Here is a 25,536-nt window from a genome sequence, read left to right on the forward strand (position 1 = left end):
AGGCAAAACTTCGCCAATTATACGTTTAATAAACACTTTCCGTCCGTCCATCCATCCATCCATCCATCCATCCATCCATCCATCCATCCATCCATCCATCCATCCATCCATCCATCCATCCATCCATCCATCCATCCATCCATCCATCCATCCATCCATCCATCCATCCATCCATCCATCCATCCATCTCACTCACTCACTCACTCACTCACTCACTCACTCACTCACTCACTCACTCACTCACTCACTCACTCACTCACTCACTCACTCACTCACTCACTCACTCACTCACTCACTCACTCACTCACTCACTCACTCACTCACTCTCAGGCGATCTGTTGCTTGAATTCTCTGCACGGACAAATAACTCAAAGCAGAAGAGCATCCCTTGTTTACAGAACAACAGCGCGACTACTACTACCTCAGTGGTATCTCTGCATTCGTGAAGCACTGGTGCAAGCGAATACAAAGCTGTGCTTTGTCTGTCTGCGCGTACTCGCGGACGGGCGTGTGTGTGTCCATGAAGACATCTGTCATTACATTTTATTGATTCATTCGAAAGTGGTGAGCTTAAGCCTAATTGCTTAAAATAAAACCAACTAAAACATTCAGCGTGTCGTACCGGCCTGCAAGTCGTTCTGAAAAGTTTTGTGGTTCTGCGAAGCGACCGTTTCCGATGACAACGTAACGATTCTACGTTTCCCCTGGCGGGTTTAGAACCATATGGTCCTCTGAATAATCTAGCGAGTATGCGCTATCCGCTTCGTTTCAAGATAGGGTTGCTTTGTATGCTGACGATGTATACACGAGGGTTCCGTGCGGGGGCTTCACTGCAGCAAACCACGTCCGGTGTGAGACATCAGGACCGCGGAGCCATGATTTAGGGATGGTGAAACAGGTTTATGTACAAAATTTGAGCAATGAGTGAAATAAGCAAGAGTAGCCTTAAGGCCACGCAATAATGAAGACAAAATACAAGTTGGGTTCATGATAAATACTGCTTTGTCTCTTTAATAGTGGTTCCAATTTTATCGAAAACGTTGATCTATGTAATCGAGGTATTAAAGAACATATTCGACAGTGGCGACTCCCCGACCACTTTAGGGCTACGTTCCCATGACGTCACATGGTCTTGTTTGTGTTATCGGCGGCCCCCGCCAGAAGCCACAGACAAGAGCCTGGACTGGTTGATTGCATGAGCGCCTGTAGTCCTGTAGGTCGGTTTGATCGTTTCACGTCAAGGCTAACTCACACTGATAATTATGACAAAAAAGTGCTTGCTTCTATTGCGCCACCCCTTCGCTCAATGGGTCCCTGCAGCGCGACATTTGAAAGTTCTTCAATATTTATAGCGTCTTTTTTTTCTGTTAAAAATGCGTCCTTAGTGGATGGAATGGATGGATAGAGCTGAGTGAGTTAACAACACTCAATTTATTCAAACTGCTTCGCTTAAACTCAACAGAGCTGTATTTTGTGTCAACGGCCACCTTTAAGGAGGATATGCCTGCTTCCTTTACGTGTAAGGTATACGGCGATGACTTATCCGGGGGAGTGAAAGTCCGGAGCATTATTATTAACCTTCCCAGCAGGGACAAACGCACGCTGAGGGGGTGAATGAGGGGAATGTGTTTGCGTTTGTTGTGTGTTGTGTGTGCGCACTCCTGCCACCTGTCAGCTTAATCTATAAACTTACTAATTATTTCGAAAGAGTAACCAAGCTCTTTTTTTCTCTCCTTAACCTCAATGAACCGAACCGAGTAGCGTTGAGAAGAACAATGAGGGTGCAGCTGATAACGGCATCAGGGTTAAAAAATGTCACCCAAGTAGTAACCCGTGCCTTCCCTTGCACGCTATGAGAGGTCGACGGAAAGTTGCCTAAAGCCACACGATCGGCTTACCGGATGGATGCATAACACTTGCGCAAGAACAGATATTCGCTGACTGCAAATAAAAAGTTAAGGTATACTGTTTACTCTGCCGGCAGCCGGTAGAAACACACGGTAGAGAATTTTACCTGGTATTCGCGTATGATTGGCTAAGCACGGCTCATAGAGCATTTCTGGGACAAATTGCGAAAACCCGAACCGCTGGTTGCCCCGGTGGCGGTGGGGTGTAGCGCCTGTTTTGATACTGCAACCTTTTTAAAAACGACAGTGCTTCTTGGGCTACTTTGATTGAAAAATTGAGTCTGTCTGTCTGTCTGTCTGTCTGTCTGTCTGTCTGTCTGTCTGTCTGTCTGTCTGTCTGTCTGTCTGTCTGTCTGTCTGTCTGTCTGTCTGTCTGTCTGTCTGTCTGTCTGTCTGTGTTGGTACAACGCTTCACTTAGCCAACAGTGTTGAGAAAAAGAAAACATTGGACATGTTTGAGGCAGAACATCAACACATATACTATAAGTGCTCTTTTAATTGAAAATAGATGTGTGCTTGATTTTTGTTATAGGAAATAAAATCTGCACGTTGAAAAGAATGCTTTGAGCCAAGCGTACAAATAGGGCTCACGCCCGAGCCTATATGTGGCGGCATACCAAGTCCAACGGTAACGAAAGGCTCTAATAGAAGCCCCTGAATTTAAGGTTAACGGAAGGGTGAATTGGAAAGCAGTAGAGGTTAATAAAAGAAGGTAAAAATGTTGGTTGGGAAAGAGCAGAGAAAAAGCTGGGGAACAAAAAAGTCAGACTGGCACAAAAATACCCTAAATGGTTTTTTTTAATGGCGGGGTGATTGTACAGTGGCGTTACGACTAATGTCGTTGTGCAACGCCACCCCGTTGCAAAGGGGAAGCCGCTAAGCATCATCATCATCAGGGGAAAATTGAATTGAGTTGAATTGTCATGAGCATACATTCACGCTGTTCATTGAGGGAGGAGAGAGCTGGGAGAAGAAGAGAGAAAGAGGTGATCGGGAAAGAGAAAAGAGGCATTTATGGGGCAGAGGCGGCGCAACGCTATCGTCGTAGTACGACATTAGCAGTGACGTGAGCAGACACGCGTCCAATTTCTTTTTGCTATTCTACGAATTTGACAAGATTTTGTTCACCGGGATTTTGGTAGCGGTTTTTTCTGCAAAAGACGTATTCACACAATGATCACGAAACCAAAGCACAGGACTTCTACCGGGTCGCTTATGGTCAACAGATCCAAATAGTCAAAAGGTCCAAATAGTCAAAAGATCCAATAATAACGTGACAGCCGAGCCAAAAGATCCGACTAGTCGAAAGGTCCAAAGCGAGTCAAAAGGTCCAACGAGTCAAAAGGTCCAATATTCCAGAAACCGCGTCAAAAGGTCCCGCGAATTGTGGGAACTTTCGGAGCCGTGGCTAGATATACAGTGATAGACTACGTCATTTTATCGTATTTCTAGTGTTGCCTTGGCTCCCATATCTGAACTTTCACTTCTAAATGTAGAAGCTACGCATTTGGTGCTCCAAATTTGATTGAGCATAGGGCATAACGCGCCGACGCAACGCAGGGGATGAAGCGCGCCGATGGAGGACTCCGGATTAATTTTGACACACGGGCGTCTTTGCTTTTCACCTCCGTCAGAAAAGCGGCCACCGCGGCCCTGAATCGAGCCCACGTCCTTGGGTTCAGCAGCACAACGCCTTATATTTTGTAGTTACTGCTTGGTTATTGTCAATATAAGTGTCGTCTTTATCATTATTTAATGTAACTACTGTGTGTAGCCATCGAATCAAGTTTAGCTGGTGCAGATGTTTGTTTTTTCTTCCTCCTTTGTTATTGTGCACACGTGCATGAACAAACAAAGGTTGGGTTCATGGCCGGTTTTTGTCAAATACTCTTGTTCTGCATGGTTCAGAAATGACCACCGCTTACTGGATGGGCACACGATGCTTTAGTAGTCTGGCTGCCATCGTCCGTTCATTAAAGATTTCTCCTCTCTCTCTCTCTCTCTCTCTCTCTCTCTCTCTCTCTCTTACTGTGCCACAAGGAGCCCGAGCGAGGCACTCTGTCCAGGTAGTTTATTATGTCCTGGTAGGTCAGCGCAGTTGCTGCGGCATAGAATGAAAAGAGGGCCATTTCCTCCTGCAGTTTCTCGTTTTTTTTTTTTTTTTTTTTTTTTGCGGACTCCTGCGGAAGCTATAGCGCCTGACTCCTGTTCTCGGATGAGGACTGGCAACTTGCAAGAAGTGAGTGAACTTACCCAAAGTTCGATGGAAATTCTTTATTCGGCTCTCAAGGCCGTTATGCCAGCCTTCCACCCCGTTATTAGTGCGAGAACCTTGTGCACCGATTGTGCCCAGACGTCTTTCACATTTGGGTTGGAGAGACGAAAACCGTACGCGTAGTTTGCGAACTGTTGCAGCCGCGCGTTGTCCAGTGGAACAAGTGGTCGTCTCGACGGGATGAGATCTTTCGCGAATTCCAAACGGAATTCTTTTGGCGCGAACGGGAGGTGACACACCCTCCCAAGTCATTCCTGCACCAGCAGGTTGTTCTTGCCCAGGCTCTCCAGACCGAGTTCATCACGCTAAAAATTAAAATTAAATAAATGTAATAAAAAGGCCCATCACTTCATGCTGACATTTATAACTGGCTGGGGCTGCGTCTCGTGTATATTCCAAAATAGTTGCTTTTTAAGCACTAATTTCGCTCGTACAATATAGGGATCGCTTTCAAGGCCTCTTAAAACATGAAGGGTGGGCTCGGTAATAATCTGTTGATGCGTTAAGCCCCTTCAAAGATCGGGAAAATGATTCAGGTGTCTCGAGCGTGCGAGTGTGCGTGTGTGTGCGCATGTGTGTGTGTTTCACAAGCGCAGCTTATGTGACGGGGAAGCTGACTGTACAGGAGCATCCGAAAAAGCCACCTGTCATCCAAATAGCGCATTGTCCCCTGAATCAGGCTTTGCTAATACATTTCTTGATGACAATAGTCATGTAATGTATCGCTCCGCTAAAACGACGGGCCCGCGACGTCGACACAATTACGCAGTTGTCCGACAACGCAGTTACGCAGGCATACCCAGTCAATTAGGTACTGCGTGTAGTACCGTGTACATTATGTTAGGTATTTTGCACAGCAAGGGTGTTCTGAGAAATATTTGCAGAAACGCACGGTGCTGATGTCATTCCCCTGTTCATAGAATGATACAAGGGAAACAACTTATACACACGCACACAACCTATATGTGTGTATATATTGTGTAGTTGCCAAGAAATGTCCAAGGTTTTTTTTTTTCAGTAAGCAAAGTTCCTTGGATCGAACCTGTACTCCGCAACAATCAAGAAGTGAACACAAGCGTTTGTTATCTATTATTGAGAGCCGTTGGCTTGGTTGAACTGAAATAACTCGTTTTTTTATTTAACTGATTATATTTACACGGTGGCTCGCGCGGCCCATCGGGGAGCGCTCTTCTTGCTCTCTGCGGCGGCGGTGCGCGGGTGCGACTTCCGCTCGCCTGCTCATCGCACCTGGAGCAGCTCGGTTGGCTCGGTGGCGTCATCCCGCGGAGGCGCCGCGTACATTCGGCCATCCTGCATTAACGACCGTCCCGGTCGGAACTTTTGTCTTCGTCCGATTCTGAGCTTTCCGAGTCGATGTCCTTCGCCCAAAGCTTCAGCTTGTCGACGGGGGCTACGCTTGAATATGCCCTTCGTGTCCTCCGGGTGTGTTGGATGTCTCTGATGCGGTAGCGGTCATTGGGAAGCTTCTCGGCTATGACGTACGGTCCCTTGTATTTGACCTTAAGTTTTCGGGATTCTCCGCTCGCTGTGGGTTCTCGCTCAACTTGAACGATGTCTCCCTGGTTGAAACTCAGACGGTTCAGCCCGCTTCTTGTTGTAACGTGTTTGCTGCCTATGTTGGGCCTCACGAATGTTTTCCGTTGCTGCGGCCCTCTTCTCCTCCAACTCTTTGTCGAAATGTTCTGTGAGAGCGTCCTCCACGCAGACACCCGTAATGCTCCGTGATCTGAAGTTGAACAGAAGTCCAAACGGTGTAGTCTTCGTGGCCTGGTGCACGGTGTTATTAATACCCCACTGCACCTGAGGCAGTGTCGAGTCCCAGTCCCGACCGTCTTCTCTTTTGGTCATGCTTGCCACCGCCGGAGTTATCATGCGGTTGTACCGTTCCACTTGACCGTTGGCTCGTGGGGTGGCAGTTGCAGTCTTGACGTGCGTGATTCGAAAGCTTTCACACATTGCCCTGAACTTCACACTAGTGAATGCAGTCCCTCTATCGGTGATTACCACATTCGGTGGCCCGAAAATGCTAGCAATTTCCTGAAGAAACAGCACCGCTGGTCCAGCCGAAGTGTTACGAACAGCTCGCAACATGACGAACTTTGTAAAGCCATCAACAGCCACAATTATGTACGCGTTGCCCGACTTGCTCCGAACAAATGGGCCGAGATGATCGATGTGGATCGTATGAAATGGCTTGTTCACCTTCTCGATGCTATGCAGCTTGCCTGGTTTTCTTCCGGCGGGCGTCTTGTGGAAAAGGCATTCAACGCAAGCGGCTATGTATCGCTTAACGTAGCGCCTCATGCCTGGAAACCAGTAGTTCTTTCTTAACCTTGACAGCGTCTTGTCCACAGCGAAATGCCCGATGTCGTCGTGACAAGCCTTCACTACCCTCCAACGTGTCTGACTTGGGACGACCCAGAGAAGCCTTTCCTGTGAACCTCCGTCTTGAAACTTCTTGAACACCTTGCCGTTGTGCAACTGATATTCGCTTTGCACGCGCCGATCTTCTTTCGTGAGGCATTGTTTTTTTTTTCTAACCTCTCCTTCAGTGCCATTATTTTGGGATCGTTAACTTGCGCGATAGCAAGGCAGTCTTCTACTTCCACGCACGTAGCGAGGATCTGAATGCCGCCAACGACATCGGTCTCTTCGGGAGGGTCGTGTGGTGAGCGGCTGAGTGCGTCGACATGCGCCATGGTCGTGCCCTTTCGATACTCAACATCGAAGGTAAACTCTTGCAGTCGAAGCCACCACCTGCCGATCCGAGGTAGGAGTGTTCGCTTACTCATCGTTGCCCGCACGGCATTGCAGTCAGTCACCACTTTGAAGTTTAATCCTATTAGGTAGGACCGGAACTTCTCCAGCGCCCACACAACTGCCAATGTTTCCAGCTCGTAGGAGTGGTATCTCTCCTCACACTCGGTTGTCCGTCGGCTGGCGTACACGACGGGATGGAGCTGCCCGTTAGCTTGCTCTTGTAAGAGAATAGCTCCCAGCCCATCTCTGCTGGCATCTGTGTGAACTTCCGTTCTTGCGTCGAACGAGAAATGAGCCAAGATAGGCTTTTCGATTAACCTCTTTTTCAGCTCGGCGAACGCAAAGTCTTGTTCTGCAGTCCACTTCCAAGTTTCGTCCTTAGAAGTCAGTTTCGTCAAAGGCTTAGCAATAGTGGCGAACCCCTTGACAAATCGTCGGAAATAGCTTGCGAGTCCCAGGAATCGGCGGACCTCGTGCACATTTGTCGGTTTCGGAAATTCAGCTACACACTGAAGTTTGAGAGTTCCTGGTTGCACCCCTTCAGCAGAAATGTCGTATCCAAGGTAGTCGACTCGGTCGCAGAAGAAGTAGCACTTACTCAACCGTAGCGTCAGTCCCGCTCTTCGTAGAGCCTCCAAAATCTTTCGCAGGTGCTCGAGTCCCTCGTCTACAGTTGTCGTTGGGAGCAAGATGTCATCCATGTAGGCGAGTGCCACAGAGTAACGCAGAGCTAGGTCCCAGAACCGCGTTGATCATCCGCTGGAATACCGCTGGGGCGTTGGCCAATCCAGACGGCATCCGGACGAACTCGTAGTGCCCGTCAGGGGTGACGAACGCTGTCTTGTGTCTGGACTCCTTTTCCATGGGGATCTGGTAATAACCAGACGCCAAGTCGAGACTCGTGAAGAAGCACTTTCCGCGGAGGCGGTCCAGCTGATCATCAATTAGTGGCAACGGGTACCTGTCCTTTTTCGTCACACGGTTAAGTGCACGGTAGTCGACACAAATCCTCAGTTCTCCTGTCTTCTTTCGCACGAGGAGAATAGGGCTGGCGTGGTCGGAAGTCGAGTCGACAACGATTCCCGCTTGCTTCAGTTCTTCGATCATCTCTTTCGTGTGAGCCCTCTCTGCGAAGGAAAGTCGGTAGGGACGGAATCTCACTGGCTCATCTGTCGTCAACTCGATCTTCATTTCCGCTGCACTGGTCTGCCCGATCTCCGAAATGTTGCGTGCGAAGCAATCACGATACTCGTCGATAAGGCATTCCAGCATTTTTCGCTGGTGTGGAGTGACGGCAGGTCCAGTTTTTATCTCTTCGCGTGGCATCGGCTGTCGCTGAGCGACGTGGACGTTTATTTCTCGCTCCGGCATGTCGTCTGGATAGCAGATTTCCGCTCGTGCTACCCGCTCGTGTTCCTTGATGTCCAAGTCATGGTTTGACATGTTCATGTTGGGTAGTCGTGTCTCGTACGCCTCGTCGACAGTTACGACGCAGCGTGGTATGCAGTGCTCACGTCCTTCCTGACACCTGAATTGTGCGTCGACAAACACATCTGTGCTGGGCATGCCACCCGTGGCGTAGAGCTTGACGAATCCCACAAACTTCGGCGGAACAACGGTTGACTCCTTGGCCCACAGGCAGACTGAACGTTGGGGCAGATCGGGGATCTCAATGGAACGCAGCGTGTCGTCGGTTTCGTGGACGTTCTCGCGCTCCTCAAAAATCCTGACTGTCTGTCGCCGCCTTACAATCGTTACGTGAGGCTGTTCCGTGAACGGCTGCCCAACAAGTAGTGGTATGGACTGCGAGCTGCTTGGTACCACGTACAGATGAACGTCAGCTGTCGCTTGGTCGACCGTGATGGTAGCACTTGCTTCGCCGCAAGGCGTCACACATCCCGATCCATACCCTCCAATAGAGAGTGGTTCTTTGAGTTTCGTGTAGGAGATTTCCAGCCGTTCTGCATCTTCCTGACGTAGTGTTACGCACTGGCTCCCCAAGTCGACGTAGGCACGTATTTCATGTCCGTTCAGTTTCGCTGGCATGAAATATTTCTCGTTCACTGCTTCGGTAGCGCGGAAGTCGGATTTCACAACGTTTTGAGCGACGCGCGGCTCTCGTTCCTTCTTCGCTCTGCAGTCTCTCGTTTCGTGGCCCACTCGTCCGCAAGCGCCGCATCGCGCTTTTCGTTGGGGAGAGGGGCAATGGAGAGACAAATGGCCGTATTCGTTGCAGTTGAAGCACAGCGGTTCCCCTTTCTCGTTGGAGAGAGGCTTCTTCCTCTGTCTGCGTGAGAGGGAGTCTCGGCGATCGTCGGCCATGCTGGCTCCGGTTGCCTTGGTAAGGTGATCGGCCCCTTCAAAGAGCCCCTTTTGATAGTCAGTGAAATGCTTGGCGTTTTGGCGGGAAGCCGACGAAACTACGTTTCCTATACGATCTTCTAGACGCTTGAGACAGTGAAGCAATTCTTCGGGAGTATCGTACGTGCGAACGCTCACTGCTCGAATTGTGTCTGGATCATTCAGGCCGGTGATGATGTACTCGACACAGCCTTTGTCACTGATATTACACCGGCGAGCCTTGGCGAGCTTGTCGTAGTAATAAGATTCGATGGGCTCACCTCGCTTGCGACAACGGGCTTCCATTTCACGGTGGAGGCGTTGCATTCCTGATGTCGACGGAAATGCACGCTTTAGTTCGTCTTTCCACTGCACCCACGTTTTGTCCACTGATGACAGGGAATCGTACCAGGTCTTGGCCGGGCCTTCCAATCTGCATAGTGCGTTGCAGGAGGTCAGCCTGTCCGACCAACCGTAAATGTCAGCCAAGTCGTCGACTCGCCGAATCGACGGTCGAGCAGCCTGATGAAAGGGGATCGAACGATGGCACCAGACGCGAAGTCTCTGCCGCGGGCGTAACGGGCGTGGCAGGCGTCTGTTGCGTTTGAAGGAGCGCCATACCGTTTATCGCCTCCCTCACGGCTGCCTGTACAGCTGCTTGGATGACGGCTGCCATGTCCATCGCCGGCTGTGGTGTCGTGGAGTCACTCGGGACTTCGTTTTCGGATCTCGTGTCGCTGCGCGCCCCGTCGTCACCGCTGGCCTGGTTCGCGTCATCTTCGTTCGTTGTCGCTGAAGATGCTGCGCTTCGCGTCACAGGCCCCATCATAACTGCTGGGCGGCTTCTCACGTTCGGACGTTGTGATTTGATTCCACTTCTGAACTGTTATCTATTATTGAGAGCCGTTGGCTTGGTTGAACTGAAATAACTCGTTTTTTATTTAACTGATTATATTTACACGGTAGCTCGCGCGGCCCATCGGGGAGCGCTCTTCTTGCTCTCTGCGGCGGCGGTGCGCGGGTGCGACTTCCGCTCGCCTGCTCATCGTACCTGGAGCAGCTCGGTTGGCTCGGTAGCGTCATCCCGCGGAGGCGCCGCGTACACGTTAAGCGCCCAACAAAGCGACGCGCACAGTCGAGCGTCGTCAAATAGAAAGCCGCGGCGTTTGCCAGGCAAGCATTTATTTCTCAGCGCTATTCTTTTTAGAACTATTGAATTATACCGAGAACAATGTTGATCAAAGAAGAGAAGTCTAGGCTAGTGACGACCGGGTGAAACCCTCTCCCTATTAAACAAGGTTGCCCGGTGCGGCACACTAGAAAAAGAGCAAACCCCGCCTTAGCTCGAAAAAGCTAAAATGCCCGGTGCAGCCAGGTGCTGGTAAAAAAAAAAAAAAAAGAGCAAGACATGTTCTCGACAACATATACACAACTGATACACACCTTATAATGCACAATTAATATACAAAGAAGCGTCATACTTTCAAATGTTCGAAATTACACCGCGACTATAAGCTTCTCTTCAAGGGTGAGGGTGAAGCTCTCGCCCTGTCTGGGTCCGACTCCCGCAGGCGCTCCCCGGTGCTTCTCGGGTTTCTGGTTCCTCGGGGAGCTTGGCTGCTTGTTCTTGGTTCTTCTACTTTGCCGTTGGGCTTGAGGTGATTTGTTACAGTGTGGAGCTCTTGACTCTTTGGATCGTTTTACTCGCCTTAGCCGCGTGAAATGGTCCACAGTGAGTCAAAAGATCTAAAGAGTCAAAAGATCCAAAGAGTCAAAATATCCAATATTGGACCTCTCGACTCGTTGGATATTGTGACTCTTTTGACTTTTTGACTCCGAACCCTGCCGGGTTGGGTTCGGTTTAGGACAAGTAGTGCTCGTAGTAGTTCGGCTGAGTTAGGTTTGATTACGTTGAATTTAGGTTATGATAAACGGTTAGGTTAGGTTAAGTTAGGTTAGGTAAAGGCGGTTGGGCTAGGTTACGTTAGGTCACGTTAGGGTAGTTCTGGCCCTTACTTTTGTTACTGCTTAAGATGTGCAGTGAGAATAACCAAACATTAATTTCAAGGGAACTGTCACGTTGTTTCATAAGCGAATGGCAGGCAAGAGCCGGAAGCATTTTGTCTTGGTGTATCTACCTGCTGCCATCGGAATAGACACTGAAAAAAGTCAGTCACATTAGGTCCTTCGATTCGGCCTCCACTTTCTAAATTACCTCACGATTGGTTCACCGAAGGGACCGCCACTGCAAAACCGGTCCTGCCGTTCTTGTCTGCACATGCACCTCCTTTCTTGGGAATGCAGGAAAACCTGCGAACTCATTTTGAATTATCCGCATCATCGGCAAATCGAAGAGAGGAGTTCGGGCGCGCGCTGTACTCGAAAATTGAGGAGGCGAGAGCTGCACTGCCTGAATGAGTTCAGCGAATGCACAGCCAAATGCGCTCACTGTTTGTGAGACAGCGTTTGTCGTTCGCTTCGCAGGCTCGACTAGAGAAATAAAGTTTAGCACGTTGGGCCACTTACGCATGTCGTTTCGGTTGATCACAATGTAACAGACATCTAAAAGCAAGCAGGTCACCGAAAGTGTGATCAGGAGCAGCCTTGACGCTGCATTTGACTCAGCCATCGTTTTCTTCTTCCTTTATCACCGGAAGGCGGGACCTTTCTAAGAATGACATAAATGCTCTTTGTAAGGTTGTCTCGTAAGGATTCACATAGCTATTTGGAAACTTAAGTCGTAGATCGCGCAATTTTGCACTCGTTTTCAAATGATTTACCTCAACTTTGTCCACTTTATATAAAAAATGAATAATGCGATGTAGCCTTTACATAAGTTACACGCTATCGTACGTAGTGAAATTTTTGCAGACAGTCAGAACGAACGATTTATTTTGAAGTGAATTCTTATCTGGTTTGTGAAACGTCGATGCGAAAAGTGAAAATTTTCTCCGCGAAAATTTTCTGATAAATAAGGTGAGAAGGAGACAATGCCGGGCGTTGGTTGGTTAATCGCCTCAGAGCATGGCGCATACCCATGGGGGAATTGGCCAAGAAGCTGTGTACCTAAACAGGATGTTATTTATGTTATTTTAGATGCCAATATTTTTAAAATAAATAAATAACCGAAAATATTGTTTTCTTTACAATAAAAGAGTACATAGTAGGGTAGGAAGAACAAATGAATTTGAACACTAAGCTGACTAGCAGAGAAGCCGGCATTCACCGTAACATAAGAATGAAGGGCGGCCATGACATCGTTGAGCGGAAGCGCCTAGTGACTGATGGTACAACGAAGGTAGAGAGCGGAAGGTGGAGCGTCGCACTGGAAAAAAGCTTCTACGATCTCACCACACCTACTTTTTCCTCTTTGTGATTTACTGACCGGAGATCGTCGCTAAGCGGCCTCTTCTTTCTCAACATCATCTCCGCAATTGCCCTAGCCCTCACCCTTCCGGGAATTTCCAAGGTTGTCACCGACTCACAGCAGGTGTACAGGAACTTCCAGTCAGGCTGGGTGTCCGGGCGGGTACTTCGCATCCTGGGAGACAAAACGCCTCCGGAGAGCCAAGTTGAATTAGTATGGGTTCCAGCCCACTCCTTGGTGGAGGGCAATGAGTTTGCCCACGGACAGGCCCGTGCGTTAACATACCGGGCAATGGCTGCGGAGGCCAGAAGTCAACCTACGGTCACCTACAGAGAGATAGTGCGGTACTATCGAGAGGATAGGCAGAAACTTCCTGCCCCGCACCCAGAACTCACGCGGGATCAGCAAGCAATGTATCGACAGATCCAGTCAGGATATTTCCCTCACCCTCGCTTACTGAATAGCATGTTTCCCAATCAGTACAACAAGACGTGGCCATTACGCAAGCAGCTCGGTACTCTTCGCCATAGGAGAGTGCGACTTCAGCCCCAAACCCCCATTCCCCATCCGCATTTTCTCCACTAAGAACACCACCCTTACCCCTAGCGAGCGATGGGAGACCTACTGTTCAGCCCCGCCTTGGAGGATCACCTACGGCTGGTCGCCAGGGTCCAGGTGGCGAAGGCAGCATATGGAATCCTGTGAAGAGGGATCCGCTTTCATTCAGCGCGTTTGGCGCTGACATGATCTGCACTAAAAGTTTTTCCTCCTCCTCCTCCTCCTCCTCCTCCGGTAACTGTAAATGTTCTAGGCAGGGAGCTGTTGAGCAGCGCCTGTTATTCAGTTTGTTGACCTCCGTGTAACGTTCCTGTTACGTTCCGTTTTCGCGGCTCTCGTCAGCGCATGAAGTGCTCATCTTCGTCGATGTCTGTTTGTGGTTGCACCTGATTTGACGTAATCATAGTCGGTCTGTTCTCCCGCAATCATAAATTGACTGCTGATTGTGAACTGTCCGAGCGATACTTTCAGATCGCTTCATGCAGACTGGAATCAGCCGCTTTTGAACTGATCTGCGCGAGAGCCAGACGTCTCGATGGACTTTGGAAAGAGAGAGCGAGAGAGATCAAACTTTATTAAGAACACCGCAACGTGGTGTGGGGTCCTCAGTCCGGGACTCCATTGGAGACTCCTGCCGCCACGGCCCTTTCCACCAGCCTAATCTGGGAATCGAGTCCGGAACTGGTCAGCTCCTTCTTTCACTGCTCACGGGAAGGGTGCGCGATTCTTTGAATTTTGGGGTTTGCCGAACGCTCCTGTACCATGTGGTACAGAGTACCCGTGGCAGCGCAAAATTTGCGCAGAGGGATGTACTGATTTGGATGAAGCAAGTGGACTTCGGTCGGACGAGGAAATGTATTTGTTTGGAGGAGCCGGAGGGAGTGCTCCTGCCCTTTGGTTAAAGATTCATGAGCGGGAGGATAGATCATTATTTGGTACGTATCTCTCCGTTATCTCTTGATACGTAACCAAAGGATACGCAGTCTCTAACCAAGACCCTCGGGGCGATGTCGTGGGCGATCGTCTTGCCCTGGAGGTTCGAGTGGGCTGGTGTCCAAATAATCTTAACTTTTCTTCCAGGTGGTTTTCGCAGCAGGATGTCCAGAGCCGTCTTACAAATTCTACCAAGAAGGAGGTTTCGGCAAGCCCGTGGCGAGTCCGTTATAACGGTATCCGCATTTGTCTGGGAGATGGCCAGAGCAATGGCCGCTTCCTCGGCCTGCGTAGTGGTTGTGAAGGTCAAGGTGATGCTAGGGAGGTGTTTCAAGTCTCGCACGGCGGCTTCATGCTGAGACAAGTTGTCTCCGTTCGCAAACGATACATGTAATTCTTCCGGTTTCCAAGGGGATACAGGTACGTCCTTCGGTGAAAAGTTAACGCAATAGTGTTCGTCTTGCCTGGGCTCGTTCTATATTTAAAGGCACGAAAAACTGTACGCCTAGAGAAAGAGAGAGAGAGAAAACGTTTATTTGAGCTTTCTAAAGTGGTAGTGGTTCCCTAGTCCGGGAATCCATCAAGTGAGCAGAGAGCAGCCTTCGCTCTGGATGCCAGGAGCTGCTGGACGTCCAGACGGTCGCTGGTCACCAGGTTCTCCCACAGCTCAGGGGAGGGAAGAGGGGATCGGAGAGGTGGAAGTTTGGGATTGCACACACACTGTATTATAATATGAGCTAGAGTTCCGGGTTGTGAACAAAACTGGCATACAGCAGAGTATTGAGTTGGAAACATACGATGCAGGCGAACTGGGTGAGGAAAGGTATTGGTTTGTAGTCTGCGGAGCAGCGATTCTTCTTCCTTGGATAGTGCAGGGTGAGGGGGAGGAAAGTGTTGTCTATCGGACCGGTAATATTGTCTTGTCGGAATCCTGGATACATTCTCTTGGCATACTTTCCAAATGACAGTACTTGCATCGCTTACATTCAGTGGTGAGGGCATCTTCTTTTTCAGGGGCCATCGAAGTGGGCAAAACCCAAATTATGCATTTAGTAATGGAGTTATTACGCGGTGTCATTGTCGCTCCTTGAAAGGTCCATCCAAATATCGTGTTGATGGCTGCCAGGCTCAAACTGATGCTTCGGCAGACTTCTGGCGTCCTGACCACTCACACCCGGTAACAAAAATTGAAGCGCTAGGACAGTGGGACAAGCGAGCCAACACACACAAGGCGCTACTTCCAACAGTTTTATTAGCAGACGCATATACATTATATACAAATGAACACTGGTCAACCTCATAGTACAATTTTACACGTCACACTCGATTAAAAAAAATCGCTCTCTTTCTTTGATAAGGCGACTGACGCACTGCTAACACACTCGTGGTCCGCTTTCGCTATCATGTGGGCTTCCAATATCTCTCGCGTAAGCTGGTTCTTATGCTTGGTATTCGTCTGCTAATAAAACTGTTCGAAGTAGCGCCTTTTGTGTGTTGACTGGCTTGTCCCATTGTTCTAGCGCTTCAATTCTTTGTCATGTTCTACCAACAGGCCCAAACCAGCACCCTCGTGAACTATACATGCAGTAAGCTCCAATCAACAGACTGATGCCAGTTACCTGTGCTGTCAGTTACCTGTGATGCCAGACTGTCAGTTACCTGTCAGAAAGAACGTTTCGAGTGAGAGTCGGTGGTGCACTCTCAAGGGTTCACGTTCAAGAAAATGGCGTGCCACAGGGTGGCGTGTTGAGCTGCACTCTCTTCATAGTAAAAATGAACTCTCTTGGTAAGGCACTGCCACCCACAATCTCTTATTCCATGTATGTAGATGACGTCCAGATATCCTATAAATCATGTAATATGTCAATCTGCGAACGTCAAGTCCAGCTTGGTGTCAAGAAACTTGCCGGCTGGGCAGACAACAATGGGTTTAAATTGAATCCTGCAAAAAGCTCCTGCGTTGTGTTCACCAGGAAGCGTGGGGTCCATCCGGACCCAGACATTACTCTTAATGGCGTGTCGCTTCCTGTGAACAAGGAGCACAAGTTCTTGGGTGTGGTGTTTGATCACAAACTCACATTCATTCCCCACATCAAGGAACTTAAAAATAAATGTCTCAAAACAATGAATATACTTAAGGTTCTCTCCCACCAATCCTATGGTTCCGACAAAGAACTCTTGCTTCGCTTGTATACTGCTTTGGTTGGGTCTCGTTTGGACTATGGCAGTGTGGTATATGGGTCGGCGACTAAGACAGCCTTGCGAATTCTTGACCCAGTGCTACACTTGGGCCTTCGTCTTTCGTCGGGTGCTTTTCGCACTAGCCCTGCTGAGAGTCTTTATGTCGAATGTAATAAGTGGAGCCTTGAGAACCAACGAACATACATGGACTTGCTTTATGCTTTTAAAATTTCATCGCTGAATAATCATCCTTTTTATCCTGCCTTTAATGATACATCAACATCTCTGCTATTTGTAAATCGCCCATCCGTTCCTCTGCCCTTTTCACTTAGAGTGAGAGAGCGAGCCGCGGATCTCAGTCCTTCGTTTTTAGACGTGTACAGGTCATCCTTTTCTAACAGTTTACCGCCTTGGCAAGTTCGCCCTGTGTCGTGCAACCTTTCTTTTATGAGACTTGACAAAAATCGGGTACCGCGAGCTGCAATACTTCAGCACTTTCTTTCTTTGCAGTTCAAATACCCACGTGCTGAATTCTACAGTGACGCTTCTAAAACCTCCACTATGGTGTCGTGCGCTGCTCATGGTCCAAATTTCAATGCAGCCAGAACCATGCGCGTGCACACAACAATTTTTTCAGCAGAAGCGTACGGAATTTTACTGATTGTACGACATATCCTTGAAAATCAAATTCCCAATTCTATCATCTACACAGATTCTTTGAGTGTTGTTCGCGCATTATCATCGCATAAACCCCCCAAAAACCACATAATTAACCTTATATTCAACACTATCATGTCGGTGTATGCGGAGAAGCATCGGCTGCTCCTCTGCTGGGTCCCAGGACACGCTGGGATCGCTGGGAATGAGTTGGCGGACGAGAGGGCCGGTGCTGCTGCACTCAGGAACACTGTCGACATAACAAGCGTACCATATACAGACCTCAAGCCTCACATAAAACAACACCTGCGCAGAACATGGCAAACACACTGGGACGAACAGACAGACAACAAACTACACGTAATAAAGCCACACTTGGGACGGTACACAACTGACTCACACAACAGACACACAGAAGTCGCCTTGGCCAGATTACGGATAGGGCACACACATGCGACGCACTCGCACCTGCTCACTGGATCTCCAAGACCTCTGTGCGGCAGGTGCGGAGAGGCCCTATCCGTAGTGCACATACTAGTCACATGCAAGGCACTTCACACAACACGACACAAACACTTCAGAGAACTCTACAGACAACATATCCCACTACACCCATCGCTGTTTCTAGGTGACGATGCCATTGTTTCTGTAAAACGTGTCTTTGAATATTTGTCAGACGTTAAGTTTTTAAACCTCATTTCCTATCACGCATAATCAAATCTGGCCCTATACACCAGCCATCACCATTATCTTTAACTGATTTTACTCTGTTCGGTTGACATGTTTTATGTTTGTTTTTTTTTTGTTTTTTTTGGTGGTAACCACCTCACTTCATTAAATAAACTTTTCTCTGGCGCTCTTTGCCCTTAGTCGGCCTTGCGCCATAAAAACACAACCATCATCATCATCAGACTGATGCCAGGTGTGTCACTGTCCTGCCCGAACTTCAGATTCGCAATCTCTTTTCCTGAGTAATTAACCTCTGCACGTAAGATACACTGATAATGTCTTCGCGGATGTCCTGGCAGATATCTAGTACCTGTACAGCATCCAAGGTACATTCCGAACTGTGGTATCGGTCCCGAAGCGTGATACTGACGATTCGGTGGTTCGGTTTACTAGCTTCATTAGCCTTTCCAAAGGTGTTTAGTTCCCGGCCTCGGACTAATTCCGCGCGGCGTCACCAGCGTAGCTGGAAAGAGCGAATTACCGGGGAAGCAGAAATAAATAAGCAACTGCTCGGACCCCACAGCGCGTGTCACTGCAAGAGTAGAAAGAGTTGAAAGTTAACGTCGCCCGTACTTGTGACACAATAATGGCTGTACATTTAGTTTGGAGGTGCAACCAGTGATTTTCCTACACCCCCCCTAGGGGGTGTGTAGACCCCCCCTAGTTTTTTTGGACACCCCCCCCTTGAATCCCCAAATTTCACTCTTGTCAGTCCTTGTATGGACCTTTTCCTCCCGCACATAAACACACATATAATTTACTTTCTTCATTGATTCGATGCCGTTCTTTGTTTACAACCGCAATCTTTGCAGAAGCTCTTTCAGCATGTACATTTAAAATAGGCAATTTGGCGAGGCGAAGCGCTACGGAAGCTAATCCTGGCGTTTTAATAAATCGGGAGCGTACAATCGGTGCCTGATTTATAAGTGCTGCATAATTCGTGTACTACCTAAACATTGTTTCAAGAACTCAAATTTCGTCACTGGCCCTGGTAAAAAGTTCGAAAATGTCCTTATACGTTGAAAAATGGCGAGAAATTAAAAAAAAATTGGACCTTTCATGGTAAAAAATGAATTTCTCTAACTTTGTTTTTTTTCTGAGATTGAATAGAAAGCACCGCCTCTCAGGTGTATATATATATATATATAGAAAATGAAAAACGTACGTCACGGGGATGAGCGTTTGGTTAACAGACGTCTATTATTTAACTAGTGGGATAAAAAAACAGCTTTTCTAGTTTATCCCTCCCCCTCCCAGAGCCATTGAGACAACCCCCTTGATTCGATGCCTGGGGAAACCCCTGGGTGCAACCCGGCACTCTGCGTAATGCGATCAAGTCATAGAAGTTCAGAGTTACTACCTTGGGAAAGCAGATACAATGAGATACTCTACCACGACCTTGTGTCCATATTCACACAGGCACGCGTACTATACGTGGGCAAAAAAAAAAAAAACAGGTAACAAACAAAACAACGTACGGGATGACGCCGAGACACTCATGCGTGCGACCACTTGCAGGGGTGTACCTTCCCATCTGTTCCTTACGTTTAGCTCGCTTTCATACTCCTCGATTACATCGGTATACCTGCGACGAAAGCAAGGAAACCGCGCCGACAGCACTAACCGCAACTACGCTGATCGGCGTGAATGGACGCGGCACAGTCGTACTTGACACCAGCGAAATCACTTTTCCGACAGCTGAACAACAGCTCGACCCCCTTCCTTGGAAGCCCGCCGTGACTGTCGGCTATCAAGGTCATAGAGTTTCATACTAATATATTAGTATGAAACTCTATGATCAAGGCACATTTTTCGAGCGTATTGGTGACGCCGCCGACAGCCGATCACACCCTTTCTTCGACAGCACGCGATCACAACCGAAACCGCCGAAAACTCGAGCAGACGGGCGTTGCTTTTTTTCCTCCTCCATGCTTCGAGCTAACCGGGGCGTTCACGAGGTAGCGGATAAGAGCCAGAGTTTATTGTCAGTTTCGTATCTAGGAACATCAAAGTTGGAGTGTTACGGTAAATTTAAGGTTACAGCCGTAAGATGTCATAAATAAAGAGAAACTTTTTTTGTTAGAAGTTTTCTTAACACTGTTAATGCGTAGTACCAGACGCAACGTTTACGCTGCCCTGTCACTATCACGTGACTTCCGCTCCGTTATTCCGGAAGTAAGGGCAAAAATTTTAAACCCGACTAGAGAAAACGAAGAGAGAGTTGCGCAATCCTCCCTGTTCTGTGGCGATGCGTCGGCGCTCACAACTGGTGTTGCGCGTGCAAGAATCTTTCTTTGCCGTCTGACAACGAAGCTGTGAGTACCCATGAGGCTGAAGACATGTCATTGGTGGACTTCGAAGGTATACAGATGGTTGGCCAAAGGCGAGTAGTACAGTGTGTATATTTCACTAGTGAGCTTTGTTTTGAGTTTCAGTGTAAAACCTGCATTCATTCTAGATGTTGCTGGAATATAGGACTTTACAAAAAGACCGATATTCTCTTAACTGAAGGAATGATTGCTTTTCGAGAAGTTTTCGCTCAAATATGGGCAGAGCTAATGCTAATAAGAGCTAATGCTAATAATACTAACTAATAATATTGTTTGCTAGTTTGTTTGCTAATAAGCTCCACCTTGTCTTCAAAGGGTGACGGGCGAGGTCGGGTAATTGAGGTGTTGAAGGCTATTCTGCCACCCCGAGAGAGATTACTTCGAAAAGCACACACTTCGCTACAGTTCAAGGGAAAAGTTTGGCCTGTTGATGGGTGATAACAGGCGTGTATTTCAAAAAAAAAAAAAAATTGCTCCAATCCACGCTGTGAAGGTGGTTGAACTGCGAAGCTGTAAACGACACCCACAACGATTATCCTTGCGGCGCCACCTGAATTCACACACGCGGCTCTACCAGAGACCGGAAAATGCGCACAATATTGCGAGCGTTCACTAGACCTTGATTACAAGCAGCAGGAAATCGGGTGTTCCAGTGTTCTTTATTTTTTTTTTGTTTGTGTCAACATATTTCCTGTTCTTGTTAGTCGTGCGATCACTGTGTAAGTGTGCAAGCAAACAAAAACGTCGCAGTAATTGCTGTAAAGTACATTACGAATGTGCTTCGCATTTCTGCAGTGGTGTGTTATATTTGACGAGCTCTTGGATTGGCTTCGGCTTGTGCAAAGAGGTGACTACATGTAGGAAATAGTGTGCATGGGCTACATGAGGGCCTTGAAATGTTCATTCTGGAAGTTTGCGATCCAATTAAAATGAAGCGCGTCCTTTGCCTCACTGATGGCGACGTTGCCCCAAAAAGCACTGCACGAAAGCCAACTTTCTCTGGCGATGATGCTGATCGTGGGGGAAGTGAGAGGTGGTTGAAACGCGAAGCTTTCTTTGGTCTGGTCTGGCCTGGCCTGTGTCAGAGTCCAAATCGTTACGCCCAAAATGACCTGCAGGAAAGCGAACTTACTCAATGGGTTTCCACGAAGGCGCATGAAACGCCTCAAGAGAGAGAGAAATAACTTTTATTTGTCCAGTTTGTGGAGGAGAGCTAGACCTCCACCCTAGGCGTCGGCCAGGAGCCCTTGGGTCCTAGCAGCGTCTTCGGCTAACTGGACGGCCCAGACTTGATTCGCCGGGTCTGAGCTGAGCAGTACGGTCTCCCACTGCTCATTACTGCTAATTTTGCGGCTCTGAGGAGTCGCCTGAGGACATGCCCATAATATATGTGCAAGATCGGCCCGTTCCTTGCATCTCCGACATTTATCTGAAAACTGTCCAGGATAACAATGACTATACGCGACGGGGTTCGGGTACGAGTTCGTCTGAAGAAGCCGCCAAACCACAGATTGCCTTTTACTGAGGGATGGATGAGCGGGGGGGGGGGGAGGAAGGGGGGGGTAGCGGGCTCGTTCAAGCCGGTAATGAGTAGTCAGCTCCCTGTAAGACACGAGCCTGTCTCTGCCCGTCCAGCGGAGCGAGTGAGCGTCTGGGTCAGAAGTGTCGACGCCAGCTCGGTCGGTAAAGCCTCGAGCCGCATCGTGCGCACACTCGTTTCCGGCCAGGCCCGAGTGGGCCGGTGCCCATATCAAGTATATCTTCCCGTTCCGCTCGTCATGGGATCGAGATTTTAGGATTTGGGACGCCTCGGGTGAAATTCGCCCTCTCGAGTAATTTAAAATAGCCGACTTAGAGTCGCTAACAATGAATTTAATTTTTGGAGAAGCTGTCATCGCCAGGGCGATGGCCGCCTCTTCACCCACCTCTGTGTCCGTCGTGCGGACCGAGCATGAGGCAATTGAATCCCCACGGAAATTGACCACTGCGAGGGCCATGGCGCCGCGAGCAATGTAATCAGCGGCGTCTACGTATACCACGTCCTCTGATTTTTCATATCTTTTGTGTAGGGCTTTGGCCCTAGCCTGTCGCCGCTCTTGGTTATGTACGGGGTGCATGTTTTTCGGTAGCAGTGGTATGTGCATGCGATCCCCTATTTCCGCTGGTAGGTCTATTTTGGCTCGGGGTATCCCTGCAGGAAAAATGCCAAGTGATTTGAGGATATGTCTGCCGGTCAGACTGTGGATAAGTCGCTCCCGCTGTGACAGCCTTTGAGCTTCAATAATCTCGCTGAAGGTATTGTGAAGCCCGAGTGCCTCAAACCGTGCGGTTGGGGCTGTTAACGGGATCCCTATGGCCTGTTTATAAGCCCGCCTTATCATGGCATTTAGCTTGGCTTCTTCATCGCGTTTCAGGTGCAGGAATGGGGCGACATATGTTACTCTACTAATGACGAAGGCTTGTACCAGTCTCACGAGGTTGTGTTCTTTCATCCCGTGGTGTCTATTGGCTATTCGTGAGATAAGGCGAGTTGTTTGGTGTATACGCTCTTTTCGAGAGCGAGTATGGTCTCTGAATTGTGTCCGTTGGCCTGGATGCGGAGGCCCAGGACTCGGATACTTGAAACTGTCGGGATGCGTTGGCCTCCGCATGTAAAGAGCTGGATGTCCGGAGCTACTGAGTCTGTCCGGCGTCCCCTGCTAGTTGGGCGATAGAGTAGAAGCGCTGATTTCTCTGGAGAGCAGTTCAGGCCACGAGGGATCACGTACGTTTCTATTACCTCTATTGCCCTTTGTAGTGTGTCTTGTATCTGTCCGTCACTTCCACCCGGAACCCACAGCGTGACGTCATCTGCATACAGGCTGTATTGCAAGCCGTGAATGTTATCCAGGAGTTCGGGGAGGCCAATCATGGCTACGTTGAACAGGAACGGAGAGAGGACAGAGCCTTGCGGCGTCCCCCTGCTCCCCAGTTCCAGCGTATCCGATTGAATACCCCCTACGCTGAGCGTAGCCGTGCGGTCCGAAAGAAAGTTGCTAACGTAATCGTACGTCCTTCGGCCTAGACCCAGTTTGGTTAGGTTTTCGAGGATGGCCGTGTGTCTTACGCAGTCAAATGCTTTCGTGAGCCCTGGTGTCTAGGGGTGAGCAATGCGCTCCGTCTATGATGTCATGTTTAAGTCGAATCATCACGTCTTGTGTTGAGAGTTTAGGCCGAAAACCGATCATTGTGTGTGGAAATAGGCCGTTTTCCTCCATGTATTTGTTAATTCTGTTGAGGATCACGTGTTCCATAAGTTTCCCGGCACATGAAGTAAGAGATATAGGTCTTAAGTTTTCTATCTGGAGCTTTTTGCCTGATTTGGGAATCATGACTACCTTCGCGGTTTTCCACTGGCCCGGGATTTGACCCCGTTCCCAGCACACGTTCATGTATCGGGTTAAGGCCTCGACCGAATTGTTGTCCAGATTCCGTAGCATTTTATTTGTAATGCCGTCTGGACCCGGGGCGGAGCGGGTTCGCAGGTTGTGAATGGCATCTCGTACTTCGTGCACCGTGAGGGGGCGGTCCATGGTTTCGTTCCCGGTCCCTGAATATGGCGGGAGCACTTCTGCGGAGCAGTCCCCTATGTACTTCTGTCGAATTGTTTCAATTAGCTCTTTGTCGGAACCTTCAAATCTGTGAAGCAGAATACTCAAGTTGTGCCTTTGCGTGGTCTTGCTGCTTTCCGGGTCAATGAGGCAGCGGAGAAGATTCCAAGTTTTCGCAAGACCAATCTGGGATTCCATGCTGTCGCATGTACTGAACCAGTTCTGCCGCATCAGTTGATTGGCGTAGTTTTCAATGTCCCTATTGAGGGCAGCAAGACGTCGTCGTAAGGTACGATTTAATTTTTGTTTTCGGAGTCTCTTTTGTAAGCCTTGTTTGGCCTCCCACATGTGTAGGAGTTTAGCATCAGCCTGGTAAAGATCCGCCTCTACCGGGATATCCTTGGTGGCTTGCTTAGTATCTCTGTGCAGTTGTTCTGCCCATTCTTGAATATCGTCTATGTCGCTTGTAAGAGGGACATCGTTTATATCATAGACACGCTCGGCGTCCCTGATCTTGCGAAACGTATCCCAGTCAACAATCCTAAGTTGTTTCCCATTGTGCTTGGCGATCCTAGTCTCCACTGTGATAGTGATGATATAATGGTCACTACCTAAATTTTCGTGTGTGTTTAGCCACGTGGGTTCTTTGCGTGTGTTTTTGGTGAACGTAAGGTCCGGAGTCGTATCATCGCTAACACTATTTCCCATTCGTGCGGGGTGCGCCGAGTCCGTCACCAGGGAAAAACCTTCCTGGTGCGCGTCGAGCCACAGGTTCCTACCCTTAGTCGTGGCCCGCTTGTATCCCCACTCCGTGTGGTGGGCGTTAAAATCTCCTACTATAATTATCGTGCTCCCTCGAGCTAAGTCTAACACTTTACGAAAAAGCTTAGCGAATCTGTGGTTGCTTCGGGGGGAGCTGTAAATGTTCAGTACAAAAATGCTGCTTCCCCTGTGTTTTCTATCTGGGATTAATTCTACAAGGACGTGGTTCGCAGCCGTCGTGTCCTCTCCGATGTCGCGACGCACGGCCGGAAGGTTCCGCCTCACAGAAAAAATTGCCCCCACCTCCCCGAAGGGAATCGTGAGGAAGTGCGAATGCATTTCTTGCGCCGAGAGTACACAGCGTAGTAATTCTGACATCGCCTTGAGAGGCGCCCAGCCAGCGAACGGTCTAAACTGGAGCAGAGCGAGCAGGAGACTGTAGCGAGAGAGCGCGCGCGAGCCGACCCACGGAGGTCTGGCGGTTTATCGCTGCATATAAAGGGGGGTACGCCGCGCTGAGCGCGCCGAGCCAGGTGGCTGAGAGAGGAGGCGGGCGCGCGAGAGAGATGGGTGCGCGTGCAGCTGCAGCCAGCGAGGAGAGAGGAGGAGCGAGCGAAGGGGGAGGGGGACGCGCGCAGCGGCGCACGGCAGCTGCCGGGAGAGGAGGTGGTGCGTGACGTCACGGCGCGGGTGAGGAGAGGGATGCGCGCGGCGCACACCGCCGCGCCGCGAGGGAGTGGTGAGGGCGTGGCGTCACGTGGTGAGTGACGTCACTGCGCCGTTGCTACCGACGCTCCTCTCCGCTCTGCGCCGTTGCTAGGGAGAGCAGGGCTGCGGACGCCGCCGCCGCCGGCGGTGGATGGTTTGGGGTCGCTAATAAAGTGCATCGCACTTAAAAAACTTCCTCTCGTCGGAATCGAACATGGGTCCCTCACGTCGGGAAGCGGACGCCTATCCGCTTGCATTATTCGGACGACGCGGTCGAATCTGTTTGCGTTTTGGATTTGACTTTTTAGATTTGACTTTGACTCAGGTTGCATGGGGGAAAGCTTAGCTCTTATAACCATGTTTCTCTTAAAATGGGCTTTAACCTATTAGTTAAATTCAAAGAGTATGCCCTAGCTGG

At 49.2% G+C, this 25,536-nt stretch overlaps 1 pseudogene; it reads right to left on the minus strand.

The window, feature by feature from the left end:
- Positions 1-5,820: 5,820 nt before the first annotated feature.
- On the minus strand, positions 5,821-10,069 carry LOC144146024 (uncharacterized; annotated as a pseudogene).
- Between the last annotated feature and the right edge of the window lie 15,467 nt (positions 10,070-25,536).

Source organism: Haemaphysalis longicornis, unplaced genomic scaffold (genome assembly GCF_048455015.1).
Source record: "Haemaphysalis longicornis isolate Haplotype H1 unplaced genomic scaffold, Haemaphysalis longicornis Haplotype H1 scaffold_7, whole genome shotgun sequence".
Lineage (NCBI taxonomy): Eukaryota > Metazoa > Arthropoda > Arachnida > Ixodida > Ixodidae > Haemaphysalis > Haemaphysalis longicornis.